This window comes from Magallana gigas, chromosome 5 (genome assembly GCF_963853765.1).
Source record: "Magallana gigas chromosome 5, xbMagGiga1.1, whole genome shotgun sequence".
Classification (NCBI taxonomy): domain Eukaryota; kingdom Metazoa; phylum Mollusca; class Bivalvia; order Ostreida; family Ostreidae; genus Magallana; species Magallana gigas.
Window position 1 is genome coordinate 42,923,148 of NC_088857.1, and position 17,288 is coordinate 42,940,435.

The following is a 17,288-nucleotide window of genomic DNA, read 5'->3' on the forward strand; positions in this document are numbered from 1 at the left end:
GAACTCAAAACACTGAATGTATATATATTCACTACTCCAGGACGAAACCACTGAGCCATGCGAGACTTGTCAATATATGCTCTATAAAGTACTGTTTGAAACAACACTGTCATATCAATAGACTTAGTTTTCTATCCTTCAAAAAATAATTTTAAAAAGTACATAATTAGTCATCTCTGGGTCATCTCTCCATCTTTTTTTAAAAAGCGACATTTTCAATGTTGAAATATGTTATCTTTACACGTTTCAAATTTGTGGAGAGAAGACCCAGAGACAACAAAATCATTTAAAAACAGTTGTAAATAAGTATGATTTTGCATGAATTGCATCGTGTTGCTATATTTAGACCCATATTATAATAAAACCTTTTGCATTTCAAATATTTTTCCACTCATTCCACATCCAACAGAAACCAAATAACGGTTATAATTCGAAAAATATTCAAAATTAATTGATGAAATTTTCACTCTCCTTGTGCACCCAGATTCCTGCCGAATCTACATCTTAAGCGCCCACATTCTTTCTACCCCATATTGTACCAATGAATTCCACTTTGGTATTGCAGTTGGGGTTATTTTACAGGCAATTATTTGTTTTTAGATTGGTTTTGTACATTTATCTTGCAAAAGAAAAGGTTTGTAATAAAATGGAATATATGGAGTAAAGAATCTCTTAAATACATATTTGCTATGTACTGGTAGAGAGGATTTTAGATATGTTGATATAGCACTAACTATACTGTTGTATTGCATTGTACACATATGCAAATCAAATTTTTTTTAAAAACATACATGTGACAAAAAATTCCATTATCATCTAGAAAGTCATTGATGACCTTTACACCTTTTTTGTACCAACTTTTTATAAACAATACTTTCATACCAATTCTAATATAACTATTATACCAAATAGGCATAAATATATAGTTTTCTTCAATATAATTATCATCAAAAGATTTTATAACACAGAGCATTGATTAAAATACATCTTTCCAAAAATTATCATTTTTGGGAATAACACATTCAGTTATAAATGCATCACCAAAATCAAGTAACAAGTTGATTAAAGTCTTCACCATTAATGTCCTTCAATATGGAAGTCCATGAGCTATGTCCAACAATTAATCTTTTAATCCATGAACATTTTAATGACATAATAAACTTGTTAATATCCAACATTTTTAAACCGCCTTTTTGATATTCTTGAATAACTACTGCACGTTTTATTTTATCACATTTGGCATTCCAAAAAAATTCAAAAATGTCTTTGTTCATTGTCGTGATTATCTCTTTAGGAGTAGGTAAAGACATAAATAAATGATTGATTTTTGGAATAACTAGAGATTTTACAACCGTCACACGTCCAATTGGTGTAAGGTTTTTTTCTTTCCCATTGTTGAAGCATGCTTTTAATTTTTGAAACTTGTATAGAATAGTTTAACTCAGTAACTTTTTCAAGATCGCCAGAAAAGTTAATACCCAGTAAACTAAACGTTGTTGAGCCCCAATCTAGTTTCCATCTCGTGTGGTGAAAAACCTGATTTGAGAATTTTTTAGCCAATCCATATCATTTTTGTTATTGAACTATTTATTTTCAACCCAGAAATGTTTGAATAAAAGTCTAGAGTATCTAAAGATGCAAATAGTGAAGTAGGTGAACCATCCAAAATAAAAGATGTGTCATCTGCAGATTGACTTATTTTAAGTTCTTTACTGCCTATTGTAATACCCTTTATTTTATTGTTTTGTTTGATAAGAATTGAAAGTATTTCAGCACAAAGGAGGAATAAATAGGGTGCAATATGGTCTCCCTGTCTACAACCTTTTTCAGTAGAGAGGTAATTAGATAAAAAGCCACTTTGCAACACTGAAGCCTTAAAATTTGTGTTTAATATTTTAACCCACTGGATTATATAATTACCAAAACCAAAAAAATTCAAAACTTTATAAATAATGACCAAGAGATAGAATCAAAAGCTTTTTCAAAATCAATTAGGACTAACAGCGTGTAGGAATTATTGCATGTCTACCAAAACATTAAACGCTAAGAGATAGGAAGTTCTTTCTTGGAGAACATACATGTTAATGAGTTCAATATAACTTTTTTAGGTCTATCCAAAAGAACTTAAAAAACTCAGCAGTATATCTATCACTACCAGGTGAATTATCATTTTTCATATTTTTTAAAACAACAAAAATGTCTTTTTCAGTTACTGTAAAACGAGAAAATATGGCGCACTATAAATTTTAGCGCCTTTGGCGCAACTGCCTCTGAGCGCTAAAATAAATAGTGCGCCAACGATTTTCCATATATATAATTTCTTCAAGTTGCTAAACAAGGACGTCAGTCCATTTTTAAAGCTATATAGAAGTGTTCATTTAAATATCAGATGCTGTTTAAACAATTACACAGGTAAACGGTATGGGTTATCGGGTATAAGTGCCTAAACATGGATTAATTAATTCAGTTTTAATTGCTTTTTAATATCTCTCATTAGCACCTTGAAAATTGGGCTTCTCCCCATGCCACTTCCATTTGCGCTTCGAGGTGAAAATGTCATTAAACGTGGCGATCGTTAACGCTGACAATACATGATTGATCATAATTTCTTTGATCTCTGATTAGTGGATATAAAGATAACAAGACGATACCTATTTTTGTGTTTTTTAAATGTAAAATTACTGTGAAAAAGATTCTCTCATGGTGATCGAAACTCATGGTAAATGTAGCATTCGATTTCACTTTTAGTTTCGGGACTCTTCTAGTGTTATCAAAGTCGACACGTTAAATTCAAAGTCCGATGACTCAAATTTGTTTACCAACAAAAATTACATATCATCGCCATAAATGAAGTTTTCATATCTATCTACTGACGATTTACACAAAAGTAAGTGTATTGTTCTCAACGACAGTTTACCGTGCATGCGAGATAGAATTCAAAGTCGTTGTGTTCACGTGCTTAAGTGAACACAGAATTAAATTTTGGGCGTGATCGTTTATCAAACAACAACATTTCTTGTATTCTTTTTTTAAAGAAAAGATGCATGCGCTAAAATATAATTGCGCTAATGTACTGGCACTTGCGTTTGCGCTAAAATACGTATGCGCCAAATTTTCTCGTTTTACAGTATCTCTTTATCTAACAACTCTGATAGACATTTGTCCAACTTTGGAACTTCATAATTTTGAATAATATTTTCAAGATCAAAATCTAAGAGTTCTGAATCTTTTTCTGTATATAAATTTTCGTAAATTTTTTAACATCATCAAGTATGCGTGCTTGGTCATAGTTCATACTATTTCCATCAAGTTCTAACTTTTTAATTGTTTTATTTGAATAATTACAGTTTTCTAAATTACAAAAGTATCTAGTGGGTTTCTCCCCTTCTTCTACCCATTTAGCCCTAGACCTAATTATATGTCCTTCCATCTTTTCTTTACGAATATTTTCTAATAATAACCCTTTTTCCTCAATTAAGGGTAAATTAATTTCTTCCTCAGATTCCAATTTTTCTATTTCTTCAAGTAATGACTTTTCTCTCAAGTTTCTTTCCTTTTTCCTATGGGAGGAGTAAGAAATAGTGACACCTCTTATTTCCATAAGGAGAACTTCTAAAAATAAACTATCGTCTACTTCATCGGTGTCACCTTGTATTTGTTGCGTAGAGAAGTTCCGTATGGTTTCTTTCACTGTCTGCACATATTTATTTTTATCAAGAAGTAAACTATTATTGAAACTCCAAAGCCAATGTCCCCTTTTAAAAGAGTTTTAATTCTACAATGACAATAGAATGGTTCGATCTACAACCAGGTTTAATTATGTATGACTCTACATAGTTGGACAAACTTTCAGATATTAAAATATAATCTAAACGCCCTTGTTTCAAGGTTTTTTTCTAATGCCAAGTATATACCTTTTTGTCAGGATTCAAAGTCCGGAAGTAGTCTAATAGATATAAATCATTCATAATTTCAAGTAATTTTTCTCTTGCCTTGGGGTTATTTATTGTATTATAGTTTTTTGTACCAATAACAGGATTTAAGGCAAGATTAAAATCTCCAACTAGTATAAAAAATCATTATCCAGTTCTAAGAAAATCTCACGAACATACTCATAAAACTCAGGACTATCTGTGTTTGGACCATATATGTTAATCAAAGTAACCATATTTCCCTCAATTGTTAAATCCAAGGCTATTAAATTCCCTGCTTTATCTTTTCTTTCTTGATGAAATTTGAATTCGAAGTTATTATTTAAAAAATATAGAGACACCTCTTGTTCTTGTATTTGATTTGTAAGAGTTGAAGTAACATTTATAACCCCACATGACTTCGACACATTGCTCAAATTCGGGAATAAAGTGTGTATCTTGAAAGCATTAGATATAGTAACCCTTGGTTTTATAAAAATTTAAGACATCTTGGCGTTTTGATAAAGTGGCCAACCCCTGACAATTAACTGTGGCAATCTTTATAGAATCAACCATTTTTTTAAACGGAGAGAGAAACAAATGTCATGAAAATTATTGTGCTATCTAGACGACTTCATGTATTTAGGTTCTTTGCTCTGGAAGTGAATTTGATTTGTGTGTGTGCAAATTAAAGCATGTAAGAAAGCCATCTAAAAGCTTTAAAACTATCATAATTCAATGAATTTCATATGATGGTTTGTGGCAATTTAATAATATTTTTCAGGGTAGTTTGCATTTTTAGAAATTATTTTATTGGTGTTAAAAGAGTTACCATAACATGTCTTAATGTCTTGATGTTTTTGCATGTGTTTTAACATTCAGTTTCTCAAAGCAAATGTCAACACAGTTCACATGATTCTTACAAATGAGTTATTTACAAAATTCAATAAATATAAAAAATATTCACATGCATATACCTATAACATAATTTTTGTATCTATTTGATCTGGTATTATTTTAAAATTACTGAAGGTTTAATTTACTGTATCAATAGTTTTCAGCATTTTTTTACGCCAAATATCTGTTAAGGATATTTGTCTCTTGTTTATGAATGTGATATTACAATTTTGGCACTAGTATCTATAATCAAGAATACTTTTATTTGATTAAACTGTCTTATTTATCTTGTTTTGTATGTGTCCTGATGTGTCGTCGTTCCAAGTTTATTGCATATGTGTCCACTTACAAGTATACATGTATACACTAGTGCTTTCAGATTCCTATTGAGAGTCATACATTTTACTTTTTATGTATGTTTATGTTTGTTATTAGCTTACATGAGATAAAAGTAAACAATTCTACTTATGTTATCAATGCGTTTGCACAGTAATCATTTCGAATACTTCTGAAAAACTGCAAAATCAACATTATCCAAATAAACATTCAAATATATTCTTCGATAATACACAGGGAAAAGTGGCTCGCATAATTTTCATGCGATTTCCTTTTTGCATGAAAATCATGCGCTAATCATGCGAAAATCAGATGAAAAGTTTCTCATGCAAATATCATGCAAATATGTTCGCATGATATTCGCATGAAAAATGTACAATTTTCATGCGAATAATTTTTCGTATGTTTTTCATGCGATTAGATATTTGTATCATATTCATATAAAATTCATGCAAAATTCACATGAAAATTGCATGTTTTTCATATAAAAATTTAATTATGCCAAATCAATTTATAACACTTTAAAAACATTCTTTCATTCATATGTTGACATACTAGTGTCTTTTTTTTTTTTTTAACAAATTTGACATTAAGACAACTAAACAATTTCTACATGTGTTGGAATTAATACATGTATAAATAAAAATTAGAATAGAGTTTACATTTTATCAAAATATAAATGTTTTCAAAACTTTTAAAGTCTTTGTTTATGTAAACATGTAAAACTTTGCCTTTACAATAGTCATTCACACCAACTGAGAGTTATATCTCTCTTCTTAGAAGGTCAGTAAACATTAAGATTTTATTACATGTGTAATACTGTGCTGATTGCATTGGTCATTATTTAGGATACATACTTTAAGTCTTATGTTTTTGAGATACAATTTATGAGTTTGCGTGTACCAAACCTGTTGAACGCAGTAAGTGAATTACATATAGGAAAATTTCCAGCTATATATTCAAACATAAAATTAATTATTTCTATGCTAGACAATGAAAATTCACTGAAAATTGTTAACACTGTGATACAAGTTTTCCATGATTCCAAGTGATATTGCACAGATGACAGTATATTTCAAAAGAATCCAGGCCTTTGTGGTCTCAAGTTTCAGTGTGTACCAATGTTATTGGACTGATGTTGATGTAATCACTCTGGTGTCTGTATCATGTGCCTTTATCTTCCTTCTTCTGTAGCATGTCTCTTTATCCCTCTCCATATTTAAAAATCTTTGTCAACCTTGTGTATATGCAAAACAAAATATAATTCATAATAAAACATGCAAACAAATGTACATGTATTGAGTACATGTATAACAGCGTAAAAGCAAAAGATTTATACACTCAAATAAAATTTTAAAAAACAAAACAATCATAATGTATCTCTGTATTGAAAAAACTTACAGTATGTTTTATTGATCAAAAGCAAATGAGATCAAGAGGTATGTCCAACCCTTTTTATCAAATATATGTTAATCCATGTCTGATTTTATATACATGTAATTACAAACTTTAGAAATATTCAAAACGCAAGGCATAGGCATATTTCACCAAATAAATACTTACATGGTATCATCATATGGACAGTTTGTTGTGCATGATTTCCCAAGTGATAAACATGTATGTTATTGTTATAGCCATCATATATACAACATATACTGGAGAGGCATTCACCTATTCTTCTGTCTGTGTAACATTGCTTCGGATCTTAAATCAACCCTGTAAAAAAAATAAAAAAATGTTATGAACATTTTCAAACTTCATATATACTCCTATAAATGGATTCACCGTGACAATATGCACAACAATTATACATGTAGACCGGATCTAAGAGGGGTCAAGGGAATCCAGACCCCCTAAAAAACTGTTTAAATTTAAATTATAAAATTCATAAAAATATGGCTTACTTCCCCTCCCAACCTTGTTACTCAATCAATCACCCCCCCCCCCCCCGTCCGCATTTTTTTTTCTGGATCCGCGCTTGAAATCAGATTGCATGCTTGCAACCGCATGTTTAAAATATATATCTGAAGATTTATTTCGTAATCATTACGGTTACACTGTGTTCATTCATTCTTGTTTAAGAAATACACAATAGATAGAAATTTATCCGAAGCTCTTCGGAGAAAATTGACAGACCCTCTGTCATCCCGAATTTCCCCGTAGATTGTATAGTTACATGTAAAGACCTGCATCTAAGTTTAATAATAACAGTAGATTTTTTAGTGTTTAAACACGTATCTGGAAACGTTAGTTAACATATAACATGTAAACATAGAATATGCACACACTTGAAACATCGTAGTTCTAGGGTACCTGCATGTTGACGATCCGCTCCTCTCCTATCTAGGATCACGAACTTTTCAATCGCTGAGTATATAATAGTACGTTAGATCGGACACATCTTGGTGATGCTGATGTAAAGTTTCTGCTGGCTTGCATCACTGATCAGCCAGTGCCGATGTACATAACTTTGCAGCTAGAGAAAATTCAGTCTGTCTCCATATGAGTTATCGCGGGAGATAACTCGAACGGGATTTCGGAAACGAATATAATGTTTGCAAGGGCTTACAAAAAAGATGCACATCAACCTGTAGCGCTTTAAATTATTAATGACAATTGTTCTAATCATATCTAAATTACAAAATCTGATCTGATCTACTGATTTTTGGTATATTGCTCTATGTAAAATCAAACACCATCCTGACGGTTCTCAGTACCAAAAATTTACGCAATATGTGACGTCAGCGGGAACGAGACTCGAGTACAAAGTGAATGACAGAGGTAAGAAACATAGGCCTTAATGAATTTTTTATGTATTATCGGAAGATCTCTGCTTCCCGTTTTGATAAATAAAAACCATCATTCGAAATTTTTGCAAATTATTATAAAGAATTCGTTACAATTATTTATAACTGCATAATAAAGATGAAGTGTATTGTGATGATGAACAGAGCTGAGCAAACTTTGCTTATATCCTTAGCGTAATGTTATGGGCTTATGCAATAAAATATCTGATATCTTTTTCATTGAAGCATGACAAAAACATCCCTACACGGATATGGAGTTGGTACTATTTGGATGGAGGTGTGAACATGATGACATGCCTGTTGGCTGTATAAAAGGTGAGGATAAATCAAAGTACTAAACATACTGAGATTCTATAGGCCTACTCGAGCCAATCCAAAGCCTGAAAATTGTTCATTACATAGCTTGTTTTCTTCCAAAAGTCAAAAGAAGAGAAGAAAAGATCCTTCCATATTTTTCCAGAGTGTCTTTCCGCCATTAATAGCAGGTTCGTAATTGAGTAAGCACAACAACTTACATGTACATGTAGTTTCGTTAAGAATTTGTATAGGAGATGTGAAAAATATTAAATAAGAAATCTATTAATGAATATCAAGATTACAATAGGTGTATTACTTATATACTTAATTATATCTAGATATTTATAAGATCAAACAGGAATGAAATCATTTAATAATTATACAACAATAATATTTGCAGAGAACCTTAAGTTTGCAGATTTGCAAAGACTCTTTGGAAAAGATTTTAAAAGCATGACAACCAACAACATTCCGGAAGAATTCATGGATGCAGTGGTAAGTAATACTTCTACTTTTTAAGAATTGTATGATAATTTGGATCAATGTTTAACATTGAAGCTCATTTAAGAGATTCAGACAACAGGCTTGAGTGAAAAGTTTATGTGTTGATCACTATTGTCTGTCTTTATTCTGTCCCTGGACAGTCTACATCCCTCTGTAAAATTTTGACATTTTTTCCTTCTCTAGAACAGTTGAGCCAATTTTAATCAAACTTGACACAAAACATAATTAGGTGAAGGGGAATTCCAGTTTGTTAATTTAACAATGAAAAGTCACACCTTCTTTTAGTGAAATTAGAATGCGTTGTTATTTTTAAAAAAAAATCTTAAAAGCCTTTGTTCGGAATAGCTGAAACTTGTATGGAAGCATTTTGAGGTATTGTAGATTCAAATTTGTTCATATACATGTAATGGTTCCTAGGGTTGGGCCACAATAGAAATTGTTTTTGACATTTAGAAATATTTTCCTAAAAGATTGAAACAACAAAAGCGGCTTGATGATTATGTGAGGAAAAATTTGAAAATCCTCATAAACAAAATGTACAGTACTCTTCAAAGTTGTCCAAATGTTTTGTATTTGGCAGCATAAAGTAGATTTGATAAGTTATGGCTATTGATGCTCAGGTGAGAGATTTGGTTTATGTAATTAACTCACAAACTGAAAGCTTAAAATAACAGAAGGACATGGATCAGAGTGATAAATTGATTTGGCATAATTAAATTTTTATATGAAAAACATGCAATTTTCATGTGAATTTTGCATGAATTTTATATGAATATGATACAAATATCTAATCGCATGAAAAACATACGAAAAATTATTCGCATGAAAATTGTACATTTTTCATGCGAATATCATGCGAACATATTTGCATGATATTTGCATGAGAAACTTTTCATCTGATTTTCGCATGATTAGCGCATGATTTTCATGCAAAAAGGAAATCGCATGAAAATTATGCGAGCCACTTTTCCCTGTGTAGTTGATTTTAAAAGTCCTTATAGTAAACTGAAAATACAACAACAGCAGTATCTGTTAGCAACAAACAACCATATTATTAATACAAATCACAAGTTAACATTTCAATTATTGCAAATACTAACCACAAACATATGAGTGTAAGATAATTGTTATAAAAATGTTTTGACTTAAGATTACCATTGCAACAATTATGCAAATGAATTTCAAATAGCAAACTGTTCCAAAAACATATATAAAATAAAATTTAATTCAATTAAATCAAAAACAAAAAAAAACATATGCATCTGCAATGTCTGATGGTGAGAACCAGAGCAAGACATACATATATGGGCATAAAATCATGACTGTCGAGCGCAAAGGCCCTTATTATTGTAATCATAACACCTCAATGGTGAAGTAAGTTTGTTAAATGTTGGGGCCGTGTATATAAGCCACAATTTTGAATCTAGGGCTGACCAACTTATGGAAAAATCTAAGGCCTTCCGAAACCTAAATTGTTTGTCGTAATCAATCCAACCTTGGCTGTTGGGATATCGTGATGCACCTGTTCGAATTGTATTAATATGTTTTAGCAAATGTTAGGCTTGATCGATGAGGCAGGAGATATAAATGCTTGCCAACACCAGCATAGCATCAGTTCACTTCTCTATAGAATTGATTTTGTTTGTTTTAGTTGTGTTTGATACAATAGACAATTGACCATCCGGATCTTAATGGAAAATTTGTGTTGCTTAGCCTCTGAAGCACTGGTGCTTGACTCCAACTATGTTGACAAATCTACATATTCTCCCTCATATTCTTATCTTTAAAGGGTACCTGCAGCCCAGCCGATGTGAAACATATGTCAAATAGTTTATTTACCAAAATTTAATGCAAAAAACCCGCATCGAAATCGATGCAAAAATAACAGGGTTACGCCGCTTCAAAGTGGCTATTTTTACTATCTATTTTGGGAAATCTAATCAAGAGAAAACGGAATGAGGCGATAACGAGGCTTCAGCGGAAGTGACGTCATGAGGTCAACAGGAGGGAATTTTCTTAACAAAGCTATACAAATTAAATTCGATTGTTCAGCAAAATGATTGGTGCAGGTCTGATGTTTTGACGCATCTAGTTATTTGAGGTATTGTAGATATAAAAATGTGTATTCGTAATTATTTTCTTACAGTCAGATTTCCTTTTAAAGGATTTTAAAGTTTGCTATTCTCGTCGCCTTTTTACCGATGAATACGATATTTTAAAACGCTTATTAATGCAGATTTATGTTCATTATTCATTTTTTGATTACATAATATACTTTTTCTCACAAGTGATCCGAGACAATGACACAGGTAAACAGGTTAACTAACGAAACCACTGCTCCAGACGCACGTATATATGGGGTATGTATACACATGGTACACGAGTCTGTGAACAAAGAGAGGGTTTCACACCTCTAGACTGGTAAATTGATTTGTGTATAATTAGCTACTCAATTGTTAAAAAATAAAACAAAAAATAAATTAGACTTTGTAAAATCAAACATTCGTAAGCTAATACATGTGTAGAGTCCGACAATCAGTGATTAAAGAATCATGCATGATACTATCAAAAAGTAAGACTAATGTTCGAAGTAAATGCCTTTATTGTTACTTCTCTAATCACTTAAATAATGACAAAATTTACAATTCAGCAATTTAAACCTTTTTATGTGATCAAGTAATTATTTCGGAAGTAATTACGTTGGTCTTAATTTCTTATTTAATAAAGTGCAACTTTCTTTCGAGCGCTATGGTCAGCTATTTAACGCTTTAACTCCATATAGGTTAAATTGTTATACAGACAACGGATCATTATGAAATCTGAATAAACTTAAACATTTTGACAAAGGATGTAAATAAATGTAAAGAGAAATTCCCTTCTCGTATATTTAAAAGAATACAAGAAAGACTTAACCATGCAACCGTCTTGGCTGCATTGGCCGTCTTTTTCATTGTTAATGGCCCGGTATCAATATTATTTATTATACATTCATGTTAAATACTGAAATCTGATTGGTTTAGACGCAGTTGGTAATCCGTTCTATTACCCTCAGCGTTAGCAACACACTTAGCAACGGACAACACAACGAATTGTTACATGCGCGTAAATTATGCGCGTACGGTTCGCCGTAGAATTCACGTCATTTCTATATAAAAGCAATATAAAAATTCTCTACAATTAAGACATTCAGTATAATAAAATAAATAGTGCCTGTTTGGGAGGATAACAGTTGAAATTGACACCCCTCGAAAACCATTGTCAACCTCCGCTTCGCGTCGGTTGACAATGTTTTCCTCTGGGTGTCAATTTCAACTGTCACCCTCCCAAACAGGCAATATTTATATATAAATAATCCGGCGACATCACATTTGTAATTTATGCCTTATACGAGGAATAGACCCCGCGTTACCTTTTACGAAATATGTATTATCAATATTATTAATCAGTTAATAATGTCACGGAAAAATCATTCGAAAGACAAATGACAATATTAACATGCATACGTTTCTTATAACAATAGTGCTTTGTTTAATTGACATTTTGCTACATATGCTGTGCATTTATGCAAAATGTGGTACACATTTGACAAAATTCATAAAGCAAACAATTTTCCGAATTCGGCAATTTTTGTTCGATAAAATACGGGTTTAAACTCAAACAACAGTATATTTAGTCATCCAGGTTTGATAAGAAATAAAACAACAGAAAAAACGTTAATATATCGATAAAACAATGCAAGAAAACGAACGGTTTTCATACGATATCCCTATTTCTCATACAGAGGCGTTGACCCCGTGACGTCGGGTTTTCCCAAAATATCTCAAAAAACTACTTCTGCGATCGCTGTAAAATTTTTAGGATAATGTTTTAATACAGATATCTCCATTTTATCAAAAATTGACTGGCACTGCAGGTACCCTTTAACTGACTGAGGTACATGAGTATCAAGTGATGCACCCTTACTAATTAATGGCTGTGGAAGAGATGGAATTGTTGTTGTACCTGACACATGGAGACGCTGTGGCTCGTGATCTTGAGTTACCAATGGAGAAATGGCCATTGGAGCTGGAACCATCTGTGGTGCTGAAATGACAGCCTCTAAAATGTGCGTTTCGCTTGGGACACTGGGGAATGTTGAGGACCATGTGGTTACTATACGCTACTCAGGATATTAGTAGTTGCGTTCTTCTAACCCGTCGGAGTTGCAATCCATGCTTGCGTCCGTTTACTTACAGATGGAGGCCTGGTGGGAGTGCTACGAAATTTTATCTTTGGCGTTGTACTACAATGTTTTATGACATACTAAGCTGGCTTGTAACACACATATACCTTTATTGTACAATAGTGAACCTTGTTTGATAAATTGTTGTACTTTTATAAGTGAACCTTATTCAAAGGTCTATTTATTATAGTAACATATTCCTGATATATAATAGTAAAAGTAGGTATTATAATGCTCCGTCCCATCGCCTCCATCGCTTTTGCAAATTATCTTGGTAAACAAAATAAAAATTATAAACCTTTGAACAAAACTACCACTATTCCCACAATGAAAAGAAAGGGAGAAATAAAAATTAATATCCGGGTAAAAAAATTGTTGAGGATTAAGTGGATTTCTTCTTCAAAATTCTGCAGTTGTTGCTTGTTGTTTCACCACTTAGAATAAAAAGGATGCTAAACTCGATTATATTTGATTTAACAAATCCAATTAAAAATAACTGAACCGGATTAAAACAAATTTAATCGTGTTTAGGATTCAAGCTAATCATGATCAAGTCTGTTGCTTCTTGTATAAATGAATTTAACCTTAGGGATAAATTTTAATATTTTAAAAAGCTGTTCTGATGGTTATAAAATAACTAGAGTAGTAGCGCGCTTTTTGATTATCAAAAAAAAAATCTAGATCGTGTAAAGAATATTGCCTATCATAGTTAGTTATACTAATGTAAAAAAAAACCCGGTTGACGTCGTTACGTTTGAATTTCGCACAGTTTGATGTCATTTTGAACGTCAATTGATCGTTTTATCTACAATTAATTACAGGGATTGTGTAATTTTTTACTGTGACCTTAACTATGCACTAGTGAACTTGTGTAAAGATCATAACACATTCTCAGGTCATTCGTAATCTTTGTGAGAAGTAAGAACTTATGATATTTCTATCTAAGAAAGGTATTGAGCGGACACATATGCGCTTTTTCTTCCAGTGATCTTGTATATGAACTTGCACAAATGACCTTCGGTCAAAATCATGACATATCCAAACTTTTTCGGAAGTAGTAGATCATAATGTTTCTCCATAATAGAGAAGTGAACCTTCATGGCTGTACAGACAGAATGCCAAGACCATTCCCAACTTTCTTTGCGGGGGTATTATAACGCAATTTATACGTTGTAATTATGGTACAAAATCAATGAAAAAAATATCCAGCATAGGAAAACAACGTAAACTAGAACTTTTTTTGTCTTCAACAAAAAGTAAGGGCTTTTCGACATCCCCTTTCCCTTTTTTGATTGTAAATGTCAGGTAAAATCGTATCTATTTTTTATTTAAAAATTCTTAACCGCCTAGGTTTAATCAGTTGCCTATTAGAAATATAACCTTATAAATAATGCAATGTCAAAAAAAGATAACTTCAACACTTTAAAAGTAAATATACTTTTAATTTCTAAAAGAATATTTCCAAAAAACCATAAAAAAGTAAGCATTCCTTTCTCAAATAGAAACGTGGTATGACTAGAGTATTAATGTTCTACGTTCATTGAGCAAAGCGAGATAACTCTTTCTAAATCACTTTTTCAACTTTTCAAAAGTTGCAATATTCACACCCTTAATACTCCTATAAGAAGTCAAAAAATGGCCCTACGGACCATACTTTTGAAATTGTACTCTTTACTCAAAACTTAAAACCGAAAAGATTTTAAAAATCGGATGAAAAATAAAAAAGATACAGCTAAAGCGTTGTTTTTAGCTTTGACCCCTCTAGATCCCTTATCTTTCAAAAATTTTATCTCAAAATATTTTCAAGTCTGCAAATTAGGTCCCTCAATATGAATATTAAATGTGGAAATATTTACTTGAAAACTGTTTGAGAAAAAGTGGCACGCATGAATTCAGTTTAACATTAAAACACCCATAGACGATTTTTTATCAACTTGTAAAACCGGAAGTTCTCAATGGTTTCAAACGAAACTTTAAATGTATGATTATTATGACAGTTTTAACATTTTCCATTCCTCATTTAAAACATTTGGTGGTTATTTTAATTTTCAGTTTTTTCATCCCCCCTTTTTTCATAGTTTGAAGTCTTATATCTCAAAAACAGCAAGAGATAGAAAAAAGTTGTTGCTTACGATTTTGTATATCATACTAGGAAGTATCTAAATCCAAAATTTCTTAGTTAATTATCAAAAAATAAAAAAGATACAAAGGTCCTTTTAGTATTTTGTTTTTTGCATGTGTAAACCGGAAGTATATAGACCGGAAGTCCAAAAAAGGACATACGGGAGAACTTAACAATTGCTAAAAGAAGCTAACATTAAATTTTGATTTTTCTATTCCGTTTTCAAAAAATCCATGACGAAACTTTGTCGAGAAGAATAATAATAATAAAACAGAACGAAAACAATAGGTCTTTTCGACCGAAAGTCGAAAAGCCCTAATAAGATGAAAATTCAAATGTACGTTTAATACACATTTCGACGCACTGTGTATGAAATGTTTGATATCTGCTATTGTGTCAAAATTCAAATTATTTTTATCTCATAGTATATTTATGTAATTTTTTCCATTATTATAAAAAAAACAAGTCAAAGATAAAAATTTTGCATTACATCATTTGGCTTGAACTCCTATTATTCTTTATCAATATCGATATTTCTTTAAAGTTCCGTCGACAACAAAATTTGATTGTGTCGACGAAATTCAATTCTCAAATGTGTCACCAACATATAAACGTTTGAATGTGTTGATGTACCTAAACAATCACCGTTTGAAAAATGGTACAGTATCTGGTTGAATAAAACAAGTTTTTGTTTACTCCGTATTCTTTGTAATTCTCTGAAGAAATTGTATAAGCTTGGGATTTCCCGTTTGAATTTACCCGGAAGTTTTAAACATGCATTATTTTCAATGCATGATTTTAAGAGCCAGTCTCCGGCCTGTTTGTGCAATGACTTTGAAACTGGTTATCATTTTATGTTACGTAACTATTCAATTTTATTTTTATTTTTATGTCTCTTACATTATTTGATATCATGAATTATTATATAATTTTAAAAGAATATAAAAAAAACCCTGTTGCCTTGTAAAATCAAATTCCAACAAAATATTTAAAAATCGGTTCGACGAAGTTTGTCTTGGTTCAAACATATATTCTACTTATGATCAATTTGCAGTGTGCGTTTTGTTTTAAATTTTACACTTTTCACTTATAAGTCAAATGTTTATATTAAACATAATATACGAGAGCTGTCCAAAATCTGCGAGGACTATCGCGTTTTTGCCATTTTAGATGGATGTAACATATACATAATACAAACCAAAATGTTTTTCATAAAATTTAAAATCGAACTAGAGTGGTTTTAATGTTTTTAATAGAATTGAACTAAAATATTAATATATTAAAGGGTCGCGGAAATACACACGGATCAGTATAAGAATTGACCAATTTTCGTGATTCAGCTTTTAGATATACATATTCAAAGTATTTTTTTTTTAAATGCCAAAACATCATAATATTCAATTTCAACGTAGTAACAGTGTAGTATTGTGTAAGCTATTTTCCTTCGTCATTTAAAGCTGTTTTTAAGCAAGCATAAGTCTTTTAAAAGATACGACGACAAGAGCCTGTCTTCAAACACCAGAAAAGGCGACGTCGGCTGACACACGGAACAGTGCACCACCATAAAAATCTGTGTCTACTGTAGTTAAACATCGATAGAAGTGAAACAAATAATGCAGGAAACAGGAAATATTAAAGTCATATCGAGATGACTTGTCCACAAGTGGTACAGGAGATTTTTTAAGGAGTGTGCGATTGTACCCTCAATGACACACCATACTCTGGGAAACAAAGGACTACACGGTATAAAAACACCGTTAAAATTCAACGTTAACTGGACCATACGACCTGTATAGACAATGTACAGATAATTCCGGTGTAAGAATGTACATTGCTCTGGTTTTATTATAGTATAATTATATTAAAATATTTTAATACTTTTCTTAAAATTGCGTCGTTATTCAGAATGAAAAATCATGTGTCCACAGACTTTTTTAGACAACCCTGGTATAGATCGTATTTCATTAATATGTCTCGCTGCTCATTTATTACATTAATTTAACATATTTTAGTGTATAATGGCAGGTTTGTAAAGTACAATGAGGAGGGACGTCACCATTTAAACTAGAACAATAACTATAGGCGCGAAAGAATGAGGTTAATCTGACATACACACGAGAGCACTACAGGCTGTATGAATTTGGCAATTAAAAGTGAGATTTTAAGTGCATTAGCGTTATCTTTATTTACAC

General features: G+C 31.5%; 2 long non-coding RNA genes across 2 annotated transcripts; one reads left to right on the forward strand and one right to left on the reverse strand.

Moving 5' to 3' along the window:
• Positions 1–5,379: 5,379 nt before the first annotated feature.
• Positions 5,380–7,649, reverse strand: LOC117681441 (uncharacterized). The gene is made up of 3 exons (XR_010714244.1): positions 7,458–7,649; positions 6,708–6,860; positions 5,380–6,381 (listed from the first exon to the last, which is right to left on the reverse strand). It is a non-coding gene; the product is annotated as an uncharacterized lncRNA (long non-coding RNA).
• A 132-nt stretch (positions 7,650–7,781) lies between these two features.
• LOC105327208 (uncharacterized) lies at positions 7,782–8,828 on the forward strand. The gene is made up of 4 exons (XR_010714243.1): positions 7,782–7,925; positions 8,177–8,266; positions 8,372–8,436; positions 8,649–8,828. It is a non-coding gene; the product is annotated as an uncharacterized lncRNA (long non-coding RNA).
• Positions 8,829–17,288: the final 8,460 nt, after the last annotated feature.